Raw genomic sequence first — 15,790 nt, forward strand, 5'->3', positions numbered from 1 at the left:
GTCACCGCCCGTTGGAGGCATCCCCACCGCTTGGCTCCACAGTGCCGTCTCCGCCCTCTTCTTCACTTGACGCTGCGTAGAGGGAGACATAGAACACAAGCATAAGGGTAGAGCACAAAATACCCTAGACAGGAAGCAATAACACATGAGTGGCACTGTCAAATGTCACTTCCATCCTGTCCTTCCACAACACATGGGTCAATGCATGCAACACACATGCAGAAACACTCCCAGTGCCTGCAATCAACATCAACACCCATGTACAAGGGCCCCTGTAAACCAAGATGTTGCCTTCAAAGTCACATGCATCCATGGCGTTTCAAAGTCAAACACACACTTCTCTGGCGCACACACACACACACACAAACGTGCACCATACATGTACATAACATCAGCACCCATTCCTCACCCCCCCTCCATGTCCAGGAACAGAGACTGCCATGCTTTCAGGTGTGCATTCTGCATAGAGGTCCCCATGTTGCATTAAAACACATGCACCTACCATGTGGTTCACACATAACTGGTCTCACATGCATGACCATGATGTCCCTGCACATACACATCCATACATGGCCTATGTCACACATACAGGCAAGTATCAAACTACCAGCACACTGCAACATGCCCTGTCTCACACAGCAATGCTTGGCCACTTACCGCTCAACTCCAGACGGGTCTGCCTCCGAAGGATCTGGGCATGGACCGCTGGGCCTACACGTTCCAGGACCCTCATCTGGATGTTGCTCAGGCTGACCTGGCCCCCCTCCGTGAGGCGCCGGGCCTTTATGAGGGTCCTGGACCTGAAGTCCTCCCAGCGCTTCTTAACATGTTGGTAGTTGCGGGGTGCCACCCCCTCCGCGTTGATGGCAACCACTGCGTCATCCCAGATCCTCTCCCGTCCTTCCTTGTTGTTGCGTCTTGTTCCGAAGATGGCATCATAATGCCCCAGGACATGCTCCACCAGGACACCAACTTCGGTGGCAGTGAAGGTGGTGGCCCTCTGCCTCTCTGGCTGGGGGTTGCCAGTGGTGCCAGATGGAAATGTGCCCGACATGGCAACCCCAGGGCAACTGGGTCCTGGGGCTGGGCTGTGGAGCGATAGAATCCCAGTCGGGAGTCTTCTGTTCCAGCAGGGGTGGACACAGCAACTGGACCCCTGCAGATGGCTGACGTGCAGGCACCAAATAGCAGGGCACGTGGGCAGCAGGCAGGCAGCAGCAGATGGCTGGTGGGAGCGTGCTCGGGGCTCTAGGGGGCAGTAAAATGGCCTTCAGGGCAGGAGCGTGGTCTTCCGTGTGTGTACGCGTGGACAGCTTGATACGAAGTGATTTGGCACGTGAAAATCTTGCACGTCAGCGTGTAATTCGAGGAAAGGCCCTTAGCACATAAGCGCGTCAGCACACGTACGCGAAATCATTGGACCAAAGGCCGTTAGAGCGTAAGCGCGTCTGTGACGTATTGTGCACGGGCATTGCCCTTTTGCGTGTAAAACTTCACGTGAACCCTGTAAAACACGTACCCTGCTGAAAAAGCGGGTGAAACTTCCCGCGAACCCCAGGAATTCACGTACCCTGCTGAAATCGCGGGTGAAACTTCACACAAACCTCGTAATACATGTACCCTGCTGAAATCGTGGGTGAAACTACACGCAAACCCCAGGAATACACGTACCCTGCTGAAATCAGGGGTGAAACTTCCCGCGAACCACAGGAATACACTTACCCCGCTCAACAGGGCCCTTTCACGTGTAAAACTTCACACGAACCCCGTAATACACGTACCCTGCTGAAAAAGCGGGTGAAACTTCCCGCGAACCCCAGGAATACACGTACCCTGCTGAAATCACGGGTGAAACTTCCCGCGAACCACAGGAATACAGATACTCCGCTCAACAGAGCCCTTTCGCGTGTAAAACTTGCCACGCACCCCTGAAATACACATACTCCACTCAACAGGGCCCTTTCGCGTGTAAAACTTCACGCTGTACCCCAGAACTACACGTACCCCGCTCGCTCGCACAGGGCCAATATTCCTGGGGTTCGCGTGAAATTTCACACTCGATAGGCCCTGTGCGAGTGGGGTACGTGTATTACTGGGGTTCGCGTGAAGTTTCACACGCGATAGGCCCTGTGCGAGTGGGGTACGTGTATTACTGGGGTTTGCGTGAAGTTTCACATGCGATAGGCCCTGTGCAAGTGGGGTACATGTATTACTGGGGTTAGCGTGAAGTTTCACAGGCGATAGGCCCTGTGTGAGTCAGGTACGTGTATTACTGGGGTTCGCGGGAAGATTCACACGCGATTTTGCTGTCAGAGCGGGGTACGTGAATTTCAGGGGTGCGCGGGGAGTCCTACACGTGAATTGGCAGTGTGGGTCCTCCCAGGTGTTCCCTCTACACCCTCCACGCCCCCTGCAGACAGACCACACCACAGGGGACTACCCCGCACCCCTGGTCATGTCCCGCAGGCAGCCCATCCACCATGGGCATGCACCCCAGCCAAGCCACCTGTCTGCTTGCACCACTGATCACCAACTCATGTCCCCTTACACCCCCACCCCCCAGCAGTGCGGGGCACCTTCCAGCAGGCCCCCACTCATGTCCCACTCATGTCCCCCTACACCCCCACCCCCCAACAGTGCGGGGCACCTGCCAGCAGGCCCCCAATCATGTCCCACTCATGTCCCCCTGCACCCACACCCCCCAGCAGTGCGGGGCACCTGCCAGCATGCCCCCACTCATGTCCCCTTACACCCCCAACCCCAGCAGTACAGGGCACCTGACAGCAGGCCCCCACTCATGTCCCCTTGCACCCCCACCGCCCAGCAGTGCAGGGCACCTGCCAGCAGGCCCCCACTCATGTCCCACTCATGTCCCCCTGCACCCCCGCCCCCCAGCAGTGCGGTGCACCTGCCAGCAGGCCCCCACTCATGTCCCAGTCATGTCCCCCTGCACCCCCACCCCCCAGCAGTGCGGTGCACCTGCCAGCAGGCTCCCACTCATGTACCACTCATGTCCCCCTGCACCCCCACCCCCCAGCAGTGCAGGGCACCTGCCAGCAGGCACTCATGTCCCCTTGCACCCCCACCACTCATGTCCCCCACAACATGTCATCACGATCCACAATCATGGGCCTAATGGCCACCCAAATCCACCCCACGCCACCCCAGTCGAAACACACAACCAAGTATTACATACACCCCACATTGAAATCCCCATCACATGAAACATCCCAAATGGCAAGTATGCACATCAATACATGTCCATCACACACACACAATGGGTGCAAGTGAATGAGAAAACATGCATCATGACATGCAGGAAACCAAGGAAAGCATACCACACAATGAAGTATCAAATAAAAAAGTATAAGACACAAAAGCAAGGGAAACCACACAATGAAGTATCAAATAAAAAAGTATAAGACACAAAAGCAAGGGAATGAAATGAAATCACACAATAATGTAAATAATAAATAAAAAGCTGAATGTTCAAAATATGAAAAAGAAGATGTGTAAAACCAGAATAAAAATCAATCCAAAAGCAAATTGGTCCAAAGAGTCTGTCCGTCAAATCAAATCCAAAGGGAAAAAAAAGAAAAATCCATTGATCCATGGTTAAAAAAAAGGCAAATGAAGTGAAATCCATTGTGGAACTATATACAAAGTACAAATCCAGGGTCCATGAGCCCAACCATTGAAAGGAAACCTACAAAAACCCTACAGAATGAACAACTATATACAAAAAGGTGGGGCATTGTCCAAGCACCCCAAATGAAAAGAAAAACAAAAGGAAACCTAACACTATATAACTATTTACAAAGGCAGTGGGCTAGTCCAACGGCTCACTTTCTGATTTCCCGGGCCAGGGCATCATCGAACTCCTGCTTGATGTCCTGGAGGTGTTCCTCTTCCATGGCCCTGAGGGTTCACAGGGATGATGATATCTGGACCTCCAGGTCCCTGCGAATGGCCTCGAGGCACTCGGCCCGCCTCAGGGCCCTATGCATGAAGTTCTCCGGCCTGACCATCGTGAGCTGTGCCTCTTCCACCCGCTGCCGCTCTGCATCTATAGCATGGCCCAACCGCTGCCACACGGAAGACACTTCCCGTCCTGGGTCCTCCTGCCCTCTGGCTGATGCCTGCCCCTCCGATGTTGAAGGCCTGGAGCCATCATAGCTCCCACCTTGTTGCTGCTGCTGCTATGCCTCTGCCTGTGCCCTGGCTCCTGCTGCCTGCACATCCTCCTCTGGCTGGGATGCAGTTGTTGATGTGGCCACCCCTGCTGGACGTTCGACTCCCGACTCTTCCAGGGATGTGTCCTCCACTAGCCTGACCAAAGGGTCAGAGGCAGCTCCACAGGGCACCCAGGTGACACATTGGTGGGAAGATGGCACGGAGGACGACTGGCGCATAGGGGGTTCAGTTGAGGAGGGGGTCGGAACAATGTCCAGAAAACGGAGGAATCCGGCACTGGTGAGCTCTCCCAGTGGGTCAACGCGGTCAACGAGCCATGCGAGAAGACGTGCAGTCTCCTCATGAAAAGACTGCAGGTCAGCTCGCATGGCACGTTGACGCAACGCCACCCCACCCAGGACAGGCTCAACCCTGTGCCGGATAGCCACATCCGCAGGGAGAGGAAGGTCAGTTGGTGCAAGCCGATCCCCTCCCTCAGAATGGGTCTGGACGTAGGCATCCCTGCTGGTGCAGGATGATGCAGTGACAGGATCGGGGACAGGATTACACACAGGCACCTCCGCGGCGGCCTGTGCTGCCTCCTGTCCATGCCCCTACACTGCACCACTAGCACCAGTGGAATCCCCACCTCCAGACCCCGTTGCTGTCCCTTGCATGGCCTCCTCCTCCACCAAACCCCCCACCAACCTGGATGACTCCATGCCATCTTCCTGCACCTTCTGCTGCCGAGCAGTCCAACTCCGACCTCCGTCTCTTGGACCTACACTCGGCAGCTGCGGCCTGGGACGCGGCACCGGACTCCTCACTCCCCAACGAGATCACAACCTGGGAGGGGAGCCCGGCCTTGCGTCTCCGGCTGGCGGTGCGATCCCTGCCGCTGTGCTCCACAGCACCCTCTCTGCCCTCTTCATCAGTTGATGCTGCAGACAGGAAGAGATAGGTGACAGGCATCAGGGCACTGTACAATGGACTGATACACATATGACAGTTCCACATGAGTGGCAGTGTCAAACTTCAGACATGGCATCACAATCTTCAACACACATGTCATTTGAAATCACATACATGAGCTATTCCACAGCCATATCCCAACGGCCAGCACCATCCATACACATACAACAGCATGAGCAGCCAAAGATGAGCCAGACATCACATGAAACACAGCACAGGGAGAGCACTAGACATGCACACACGCCAAAACACTTACATGCATGTGTACACCTCCACCAACTGTCACAGTGATGAGATCGGCATCCATGTCAAATCTGGCAATTAGCGTTCTACATATCAGTGTCACATACATCCATGTTGCATCACCGTTGCACCCTTGTCAAATACACACACATGCACATGTACACGGTGCAGATACATGCAGCTGGAACCAACATCCATGTGTGACACCACTACCATGCCAACTTACATACACAGTCATTTAAACATGTGTGCTCACACATATGCATTGGCCTGCATGCTTACCCACACATACACCATCCATATGTCTCACACATGAAAGGACTCACATGTGTTAGCCTCACGGCCCTATACATACACATCCATACATGGCCCTACAAAAACACATGTGCAACATGCGCACAACTGGCACACCACCACAATCACAGCTTCCAATCAGTATGCATGTACACTTACCGCTCGACTCCAGACGGGTCTGCCTCTCAAGGACCTGGACGTGGAGCGCTGGGCATATGCGTTCCAGGACCCTCATCTGCTGTTCCGACAGGTGGCCCCGGCGCCCCTTAACATCCGCTGCCTTCAAGAGGCGCCAGGCCTTGTTGAGGGTCCTGGACCTGAAGTCCTCCCAGCGCTTCTTGACATGTTGGAATTTGCAGACTGCCACCCCCTCCGCGTTGATGGCAGTCACAATGTCCGTCCAGATCTTGGTCCGTCCTTCCTTGTCGGTGTGTAAACCTCCGAAGAGGGCATCATACTGCCCCAGGACTTGCTCCACCAGGACACCAACTTCGGTGGCAGTGAAGCTGATGTCCCTCTGCCTCTCTGGCTGGGGGTTGCCAGTGGTCTCAGATGGTGGTGTGCTAGACATGGCAACTCCAGAGGCAGGTGTGGGTGGGCAACTGGGTCCTGGGGCTTGGCTTGTGGAGCGATGGTATCCCTGTCGGGAGTGTTCAGTTCCAGCAGGGTTGGTCACAGCAACTGCACCCCTGGCTGATGTGCAGGCAGCAAATAGCAGGGCACGTTGGCAGCAGGCAGGCAGCAGCAGATGGCAGGTGGGAGCGTGCTCGGGGCTCTGGGGGGCAGGAAAATGGCCTTCAGGGCAGGAGCGTGGTCTTCCGTGTGTTTTCGCTTGGCCAGCTTGATACGGAGTGATTTGGCACGTGAAAAAATTGCACGTCAGCGTGTAATTCGAGGAAAGGCCCTTAGCGCGTGAGCACGTCAGTGATTTCATTGGACCAAAGGCCCTTCGCGTGTAAGCGCTTCTGTGATGTGACGCGCGGGGCGTGTGCGGGCATTTCCCCCGTTACGTGGGCATAGTGGATTAGCGTGCGGACGAAAAAAATGCACGTCCCTGTGTGAATGCGTGTAATCCGAGGAAAGGGCCTATGCGCGTAAATGACATGACACGTGCAGGCATTTCCCTCAGCATGGGTTAAAGATGAGCGGGGCCAGCAGTTTGCTGTAGGTGCCTTTCGTGGAGACCGACGTGTGTTGCTGCTTTGTGTTGTTTCGCGCACCATCACAACTTCACAGCTATCAAGGACGTATCTCTTCTTTTGGCGGGGTATTGGCTACGTGTGTTTTTCTGCATCGCGCTAGTCAGACGGTGAGTCGCGCATGCTATTTTTCCCTCTGCGGGTGCCCCTGTGTATCACACCGTTTTTGATGTCATAGTAGCCTGCGTGTCCCAAGCGCACGCAATTTTCATGCTACTGGGTGCCACCGCGTACTGCGGAAGGTTGATTCCACGCACGTAGGCTGCAGGGTTGCGTGCACGGTTTTCCAGCAGTTTTGGGGTGCCTGAGCATTGCGTGACCCGTCACTACATCACCGGGGTCACATACAGCCTTGCAAGTGCAGGGTGGCTGTTAACATCTTGCTTCGCACCCCCTTCACCCCAATTGCCCAGGTCAATTGTGGTGTACACCTCCCATTGGCACTACTCCATCTGTGCCGGCACTACTACATCTATGCCATGGTTGGGAGGACAACAAAGGTGAGGGGCGCCTCAGCTGGGCGTACTCCTCGTGGCGGGCGTGGTCAGTGATGTGGCCTGGGTGACCAGGGAGTAGGGGGACTCCATGGTGTCCACGGCAGCCGCAGAGGGGGAAGAGGCAGGGGTGCGCCACTTGAGCACGATGTCGTGCCATGTGTCGGTGCAGTCATGCCACCACCCCCTGTGGTTCCAGGAGATGCAGCTTCTGCATCTGGCACTGGCGTCCGTGTGACCCGGCAGTCCGTTCCATCGACTGCCACGGGCCCAAGGGTAGTGGTAGCTGCAGGTGCAGCTGTGGACACCGCCACCCAGGCTCAGGGTCTGCCAGCACAGCCTGCGTTGGCACTGGAGGAGCCCTTGGAAGATTTCCAACAGGCCAGGAGGGAAACCATAGGGGCTCGCAGGGCTGCTCTGACCAAGACACGTGTCCATGGGGAAGTTATGTCATCTGCTGCCCTAAACAGCCGGGTGTTGGAAAGTGCAGGCGCAGATGCACCCAACAACACCCCATTTGCGAGTCTCCCAACCAGGGCAGTTGCGTTCAATGACCCTGCCACAGCGGATGTTGCTGCACAGGGTCCATTAGAGGGCACCCAGCTGCCACTGACAGAAGTCAGGCCTTTGGTCGTCCCTCCACCTGCCACTCCCTTGGCTCACTCCACCGAACCCACTGGCCATACTGGTCAGGGCGGCATTAGCCAGCCAGGGTCTGAGCCACAATCCAAGAGAAGGAAGGTTGCACCTGCAGCACAGGCTGGGACCTCACACACAGCCACGACTTCCTGCACGTCGAGGAAGAAGCCTTTCTGCAACCAGGAACTGGAATTCCTCATGGGCTACGTGCGGGGCCACAGCCGTGACATGCTAGTGGGTGCCAATAGTCAGACTACGGCTGCCCAACTTGATACCCACTGGAATCATGTTGCGAAAAATGTCAGTGCATTCGGCCATGAGGTGCGCATGGCACAAGAGAGCAAAAAGCGTTGGAATGACATCAAACACAGCGCTAAGGCTAAGCGTGCCTCAAATTACAATTTGACTCTGGTGACTGGCGGTGGGCCTGCACCAGAGGAGGAAGTCCTCACTCCGCATGAGTCACTTGTTGCGGAGTTCATACCATCAGAATCGGTCGAAGGAGTGGGAGAGATGCTAGACTTTGCTGCCCAGTCCAGTGAGTGTTGATGCATGTTTGTTGAGGACGTGTATGTTTTACTTGTGGGATGTGTTGTGCATGATTGCCACTACATGTGAGGTGTACATGGTTCGGATGTGCAAGTAATGCAATGCTTCCATGATGCATGTCTGCTCTGCTGGATGGTGGACATGTGGAGCAGACGGGGACTGTCAGCATCAACACTATTGCACCCTACTCACATGCTGGTTACCAGTATGCCCCTCCGGTCCATGTCCCAGCTCACTGGCCCTTCTGCATGTAGCGTGGGTTGACCTTCCTCTCTGCCCAGGCACGATGTCATAGCATGACTGACGTGCATGTGTCCTCTGCCTGCATGCGGGTACTCCATGTAGGCATGCTCCCTTGCCCCTCCACCCCCCGCTCTGCACCCCAATTTCACCTTTGCACTGGTCTGCTTCAATATTGCCGTTGGGTACTTCCCTGTTAATGCGTCCTGTGTACATGCTAACTTCCCGCAACCAATCTGCCAGACATATGCTGTGTGGTACAGCCTTAGTTCTTGTGCAGGGTATCTCACTTGTACTGTGCAGAGGTCCATTCATGCTCCATGTGCATTGCACGCATGCCCCTATGTGTCCTTGACTGGATGATCACTGTAATACAATTCCGGGGTGACATATATTGCATGGAATTTCATCAGCCTTCCCATGTCTACTGTGGCTCAGTACTGCATTGCAAACATGTTTAGGGTCTGACAATCTGGGTGGGTCACAGGCCTCAGCCTGTTTAATGGCCAATGCCTCTGTCCAACTGGTGTAGTGTCCTCTTCACACGTGGATGGCCTCCAGACTTTTCATCATGTGTCTTGATTACTGTCCTATCATCATTTGCAGTGTTGTCACTTGACTCACATGAAGCTGTTGATGCTAGTCAACACTGTCTGTCACTGCACAGGTCTATGGTCAGCCTTTTGATAACATGCTAGGCATCCATGCTTTTGCACTTGGGTGGAGGGGTGCTTTGCTTGTAGATATGCTACCCATAGAATGCACACTGCATGTGATGCCTGAAGTTGACCTTGCACTGCCTTCACATTTTCTGACACACACCATGAAGTACTTGTACATGTAGGTAGTGAGTAACATACACATTGGCTGCACTGCATAGACCCACTTCAATGCAAACTGCCACCTTTCAACAGGTCTGATCACAGAAGCAATTCCAAGTTGACCCAGCATGCATGCCAGGTTCTATTTTGTGTGTCACATGTCTGCCTGATGTTGTCGGTGTGTGTGTGTGTGTGTTGTGTGCTTCTGACATGTGTAGTGACCTTATTTCTCTCTATTTTTCAGATGATGATCCAATGGAGCCGGAGGATGGTGTTGTCATGCCAGGCACAGGGTTGGAATCACTACATCAACCCGACACAAGTGGGGATCGTGGGGTGGCAGGCCACAAAAACCACCAAGTGCTACAGGCCATCTTGTCTCTGGCTGCCTATGAGTCCAGCCCTGATGACGACTCTGACGTCCATGTCGAGTTGGATGAGCATCAGGTCCATGTGTCAGGGGTGAGTGATTCTGATGTGGACACTCCTCTGTCCGCGACACCTGCACTGAGGGGTCAGACAGTCTTGGAACCTCTGCTCGTGGTGGATCGGGATGCAGGGTCACCATCCACACCAGTCACTGATGTGCCTGGGACATCACGTCGACGGGGGCATGTAGTCATGCAGCCGCGAGCAGTGCCAACATGACGAGGACAACCGGTCCTTGGGTCCCGCAGGGGTCAAGCCCAGCAACGCTGTCGCCACCCGCAACCGCTGTATACTGAGTGGGAGCAAGACATGACTGCCAATTCAGAACGGCAGGGGGCAGCAATGGAGAACATTGCTGAGAGCATGGAGCGTGTGGCCCGATCTGTGCTCCCCCTGCTAGGCAGGTGCTTCTCCAGCAGCAAGCGGCACGGTCCACGGCCCGCTCACTCAGGCTGGACATGGCAGCCTCAGACAGGGCGCGCCAGGTTGAAATGTCGTCTCTGCGTCAAGCAATTGCTGCTCACGCAGAGGCACACATGGAGGCCCTGAGGGAGGAGTATGCTTCCCTCAGATCCACTCTGGGTGTCCTTCTGATGTCCTAGAGGGAGCGGTCAGAGGAGAGGTTTGCACAGCTTGAGCGTGCCATCTCGGCTGAGCTACAAGCTTGCCGGGAGGTGCAGCGGTTGTCCAGCCCGGCCTTGCATTAGGAACTCTGTGTTACTTGTCCTACCTTGCAAGAGGAAGCACGTGCATCACAGGAGGTTCTGCATGCAGACCTACGTGTCATCGCCACACAGAACCAGGCTCACCCGTCTGGCAGACTTGCTGCCGACGAGGGGCAAGCTGCAACTAGGCGTGGCCAGGCTACTGTGCCACATCCTCCTTTCCAGGATGAGCAAGACTCGGACGACCATCTATCTCCCACATAGGTCGGGCTGTGCAGGCGTTGAGCCCATGGAGGGTTTTTTTTTGGCTCAGCATCATCACATGTGGGTGTTGAGCAGCACCCTGTACCCCCCACCTTGTTGCCCCCCCCTGGTTTCTTTTTCTTTTAGTTTAGTTGGTTAAGTTTCTGCTTGATAGTTAGTTTAATTAGGTAAAGTAGGTTTTTCGTAGTTAGTGCAATTAGTTAATATAGTTTAAAATTGCTTGTCTATTGTGCTTTCATGTGACAGTGTGGTGCTTTGTGGCTTTTGAAAGCATCCACTGTCTGTTCCAGCTGGGCCCTTCAGGCTTGCCTTGTGTATGTGTTTGCTGCTTGGGGTCCTTGACTCACATATACCACTCCTGCTTCCCTTATCCATGGGCTCGCAAGGATGGTTCGGTGTAACAGCCTATTACACAAAGGCTTTGGACTGTCATATTTGTGGCATGTCTGCTGCTGTGGAACTTGTGTTAACACCCCTAGTGGGGATGATTGGGGTGTTATTGACCACTGTTCTGCTTTTGCTAGATGGGGTGTTTCATGATTCATGTGTACATTCATTGCTATGAATTGTGTAGTATGTATCTTATCTTTACTGTACATGTGCTTGTTGTAAGTCATGCCGTAGATAATGTGTTCCACACTTTGGCTGTGAAAGACGGACTTTGGTGTGATTTCTGATGTACGTCTCTGACATGGTCCAGTGATGTGATGCCTGAAGAGACACACACACAGATGAATCTAATGCATTAATCATGTGTTTCATGCCCTTTCTGCAGTGGGATGAGCCTCCAGACCACCTTTGCCAGCAGACATGGGCCATTGGACAGCTGGAATCTGGACACGTTTGGTGGTGCCCACATGCACATGTGTGCGCAAGCAGAGGCACAGGGATTGCAATCATACATCTGAAAACTGCTGATGTGTTTCAAGGGACTCCAGGCAAGGTGAGCAGCACAGGGGGGCCACAACACAGCAAACCTTCCACCAGGCCAGTTGCACATGCATGCTTAGTAGAAGCACTGAGGGTGAGCTTGGACAAATATTGGTGTTGAAAAGCACAAAACTGTATAACAAGGGGGGTGGTTACCGCCGTTCAAAGTTAAACCATTCTTAAAATGTAGAATGTTGTATTTCGAAGGAACAGTAGTGGTGTTTAAAAGTGGTCACCCTATTCCAAACCTGCAAGAACTGAAACATGAACTCGCATTTATCTATAAGTAACAAAGCAGATTAAATCATTCTTTATGTGCCCTTATTAATCAGGGAACATGTGTTTATTTACATGTGATAAAAAAGAAAAACATATTCACATCTTTAGGCAAAGCAGACCTATTATGTTACATTTTGCCATAGTGTATAAAGCGACACAATGATAGACAATGTTAAACACTAGGATTGTCCATGTGAAAGTAAAACAGAGGTTCTATGTTAAGAACTATAGTCAGCATTTACATTTTGGTTGAAAAGATAGCTCTTGTGCAAGAACCTGTCTGCAGAGAGGAGTTAGTTCCTAGTACATCAAGCATAACTTTTTTTCTCCAACACGAGTCTACATATTGACATTGCTCCTGTAATTTACTAACAGAGCTTCAATATTATCTAATACAATCAGAGTATGTACTCATTGACCCAATCATGAAAATATTCACACAAATAGAATGTATTGTGTATTTGTGGGCACCGTTATGTACATGACATTAGGGTCAGGGAAAGGAAAAAACAACAAATAAGCAAAAGAGCAAAACAACCACACTTAACATAAAAGGTGGCATAATTTAGAAAATGCTCAGTCTGGCTTTATGCAGTTTAATTTAAGCCAGTCAAGTTTTAATGTTTTGTGTTGAGGTCTTTGCACATCAATGTAATGGTGGCCAATCCTTGGTCGTCTGGCTTTATGCAGTTTAATTTAAGCCAGTCAAGTTTTAATGTTTTGTGCTGAGGTCTTTGCACATCAATGTAATGGTGGCCAATCCTTGGTCAACGTTGGGAACAGAAAAAAATCCCTGATGTTTAACTGGAGGCAGGCAGAAGCCTGCTACAGTGACTTTTCGGCCTTAGAGGTAACGGCCTTCTTCTGGGCCAGAAGGATGGTGGAGGCCTGCAATAATGTGTAAAGAAAGGGGATGGAATTTAGATAAAGTACAAGCATGGGAGAGTGTAACCGTAGCTAGAGCAATCTAGGTAACAGTTAAAACGAGCGGCCATAGAATGCACATATAAAGGTGCATTCTGGTCTAAAAGAAGGGATTAAAACAACTGAGATTGGAAGTATCCGGGCTAAGGAGAGAATGGAGTGAAGGACAGAGCTTGAACTGGATCATGTGGAAAGGGATCCATTCTCGCAATGTATGATGTCCCTTGTTAAGGTGTTGAAGATAGTAGTTATTTGTATCCTGTAATGTCCAAAACGGGGCTGTGTCAGTAGCATGCCGTGAAGATGGGCACAACAGGCAAAAGAAGTATGAACAGTACTATTGCAGGACCACTAAAATGCAGGTGCACTGGGCATCGATATTTGATAGTGTCAAAAAATTCCACATACCTATGTTACACCAGCTCAGTTGGGGGCGGATAGGCGTGGGACTTGAGCATAGAAGGGTCCGTATGTCTGGAGGGGCAATCAAAGGGCCCAAAACACTTTTATTGAGAGGTGTGTCTAAAAAGAAGACGAAACGCTATATTTAGCATGCTGCCAGCGGACCAAAAATTGACCACCGGTATATTAAAGAGGCTAGCCAGATTGGGGCCCCTAGAGGAAAGCAACTTACTTGCATAGGGCCGTGGATCTGGCTGCCTATAAGCACAATACAGCTCAGATGTGTTGGTGGACTCATGGCTAGTTGATTGTAAGGTTGTCTGGGGCACCTGCAGGGGCAGTGGCACATTCCCTCCGGTTCACCATGGTCCATTGAGGCACTTGTATCACCCAAGTAGCGTTCTGAGACATGGAAAGAAGCAGCTGAGAGGGACAGACGGCAAGGGACAGACTCGGGTGAGGTGCATTTCATTTCCATGTAGAATTTGAAACATGCACTGCCTACTTTATTTGGGTCATGGTGGAACACGACTTGTTTTGAAGTCATACCTTGCTATATGCGTCTGTCTGCTTACCCAGGGAACATTGCTTGTTGTGTGATTTGTGACACATTGGTCTTCCATTTGCCACGCACTCACCGGCGCCTGACTTACTGCATTGACTGTGTATGAACCATCAGAGGGGTAATGTTTCGTATGGGTACGAAGCATCCACACCAGATTGTCTGTTTGAGTGAGTAGTTTGTTACTTTGGGGCATATTTGGTGGTGTGTTTGTGTGTTATGGGCACGCACAGATTTTTAACTGTGGCTCTCTTTGCAGCATTGAGGTGCTCCTGTTACCGGACCTGAGAGTGCGCAGGCAGGAGGCCAGCACTCACCCCAGAGATATGTTTCTCTTTGACTTCCATTTCAGTGAATTGCTGCTATGTTTATGATAAACAAGTTTGGTATGATTGTGTATGTGTTAATGTGAGTACTACATTCTTGGCCATTCCCTACTTTCCTGTGTCAATCCTACTCCCCTCTCCTGCCCCTCATTCCGGTTATCCAGTATGCCAATGCCTGTCCCGACTCCATATACCTGACCCTCCTTCCCCACCAGGGTCTCAGAGGCCTGTGTGAGTTTGACCTTGCAGCCACCCAGACCACGGTGGGGGTGGTTGGTTCGTGCTACTCCTGCACCTGTACACGGGAGCAGTGACAGTACACATCCGTTTGTGGTGCTTCATTCTATGTTATGTACCACACATGGTACACATCCTGTTGTGACATTGTTTTACTGTGCTACCTTGGTTGTTACGTCATTGTGGTAGTACTTGGCCTTTGTGAGGTACTGCTACTTCAAGTCATCTACTGGAGGCTGTTCTGGTTAGTTTTTCTGCCTGCATGCTTTTTGCTTGGCTTCTGTGTTGGCCTGCTTTGAGTTCTCTTGGATGTAGTGTTTTTGCAAATCAAGGTGGACTCTGAGGGTGCAGGCAACTTTTTACACACAAGGTGGGAGATGGTGACAAAGGGGAAGGGTGATCCTGTGGCCAGGTGAAATTCAAGGATGTAGGCTCCATAACCCCGGTGCAGTTGTTCAGTGGGTCATGGTGATTTGTGAGGGAGGGGTGGTGCTTGGTTGGTGATAGTTGGCTTGCCCTGCAGTGTGATGGGCACCCTGACATTGTAATTGTGATATCCTATGTACATGATGTGTTCTGCTGATCAATGCCTGTTCATGTGTTGTGTTTACCTTTCAGGTGTGAGGGGATAGTTGTGGTTTGACATGCTGGGGTGTACACATGGTGAATGTTCACATGTGATGGTTAGAGGACACTGATGGTCACTTGATTGCACATGCATATGTTGAGTGCATGTCCTTACTGACCCACACACTCGCACTATAATGCACTACATATACAACCACCCTTCCATGTGCACGTGTACACTCTGTTTTCCTTCTGGTGCCCTCTTTGTCCCTGCAGCACATGTCCTATGACCAATTGTGGATCCTGTACATGCCTAATTTGCTTTTTGATGTGGTTTGTCGCTTAGATGTGATGCTCAGGGTGTGCATCACATGCAATGGCTGTTAACTGTGCTGTGCACTGAGCAGTTTGTTGCAGGAGGTGGACACACACACAGAAGCTGCAGTGTTTATTTTTCAATGCACAATGTGCATGTAGACAGGCATTCATTATTATGTTACAACTTCGACTTTTGGAATGCATTTGGGTATGACTTCTTTTGGGTGGGAGGTTGTTGGTCGGTCATTTCATCTGATGCCAAT

Source organism: Ambystoma mexicanum, chromosome 8 (genome assembly GCF_040938575.1).
Source record: "Ambystoma mexicanum isolate Mex_15411 chromosome 8, UKY_AmexF1_1, whole genome shotgun sequence".
NCBI lineage: Eukaryota > Metazoa > Chordata > Amphibia > Caudata > Ambystomatidae > Ambystoma > Ambystoma mexicanum.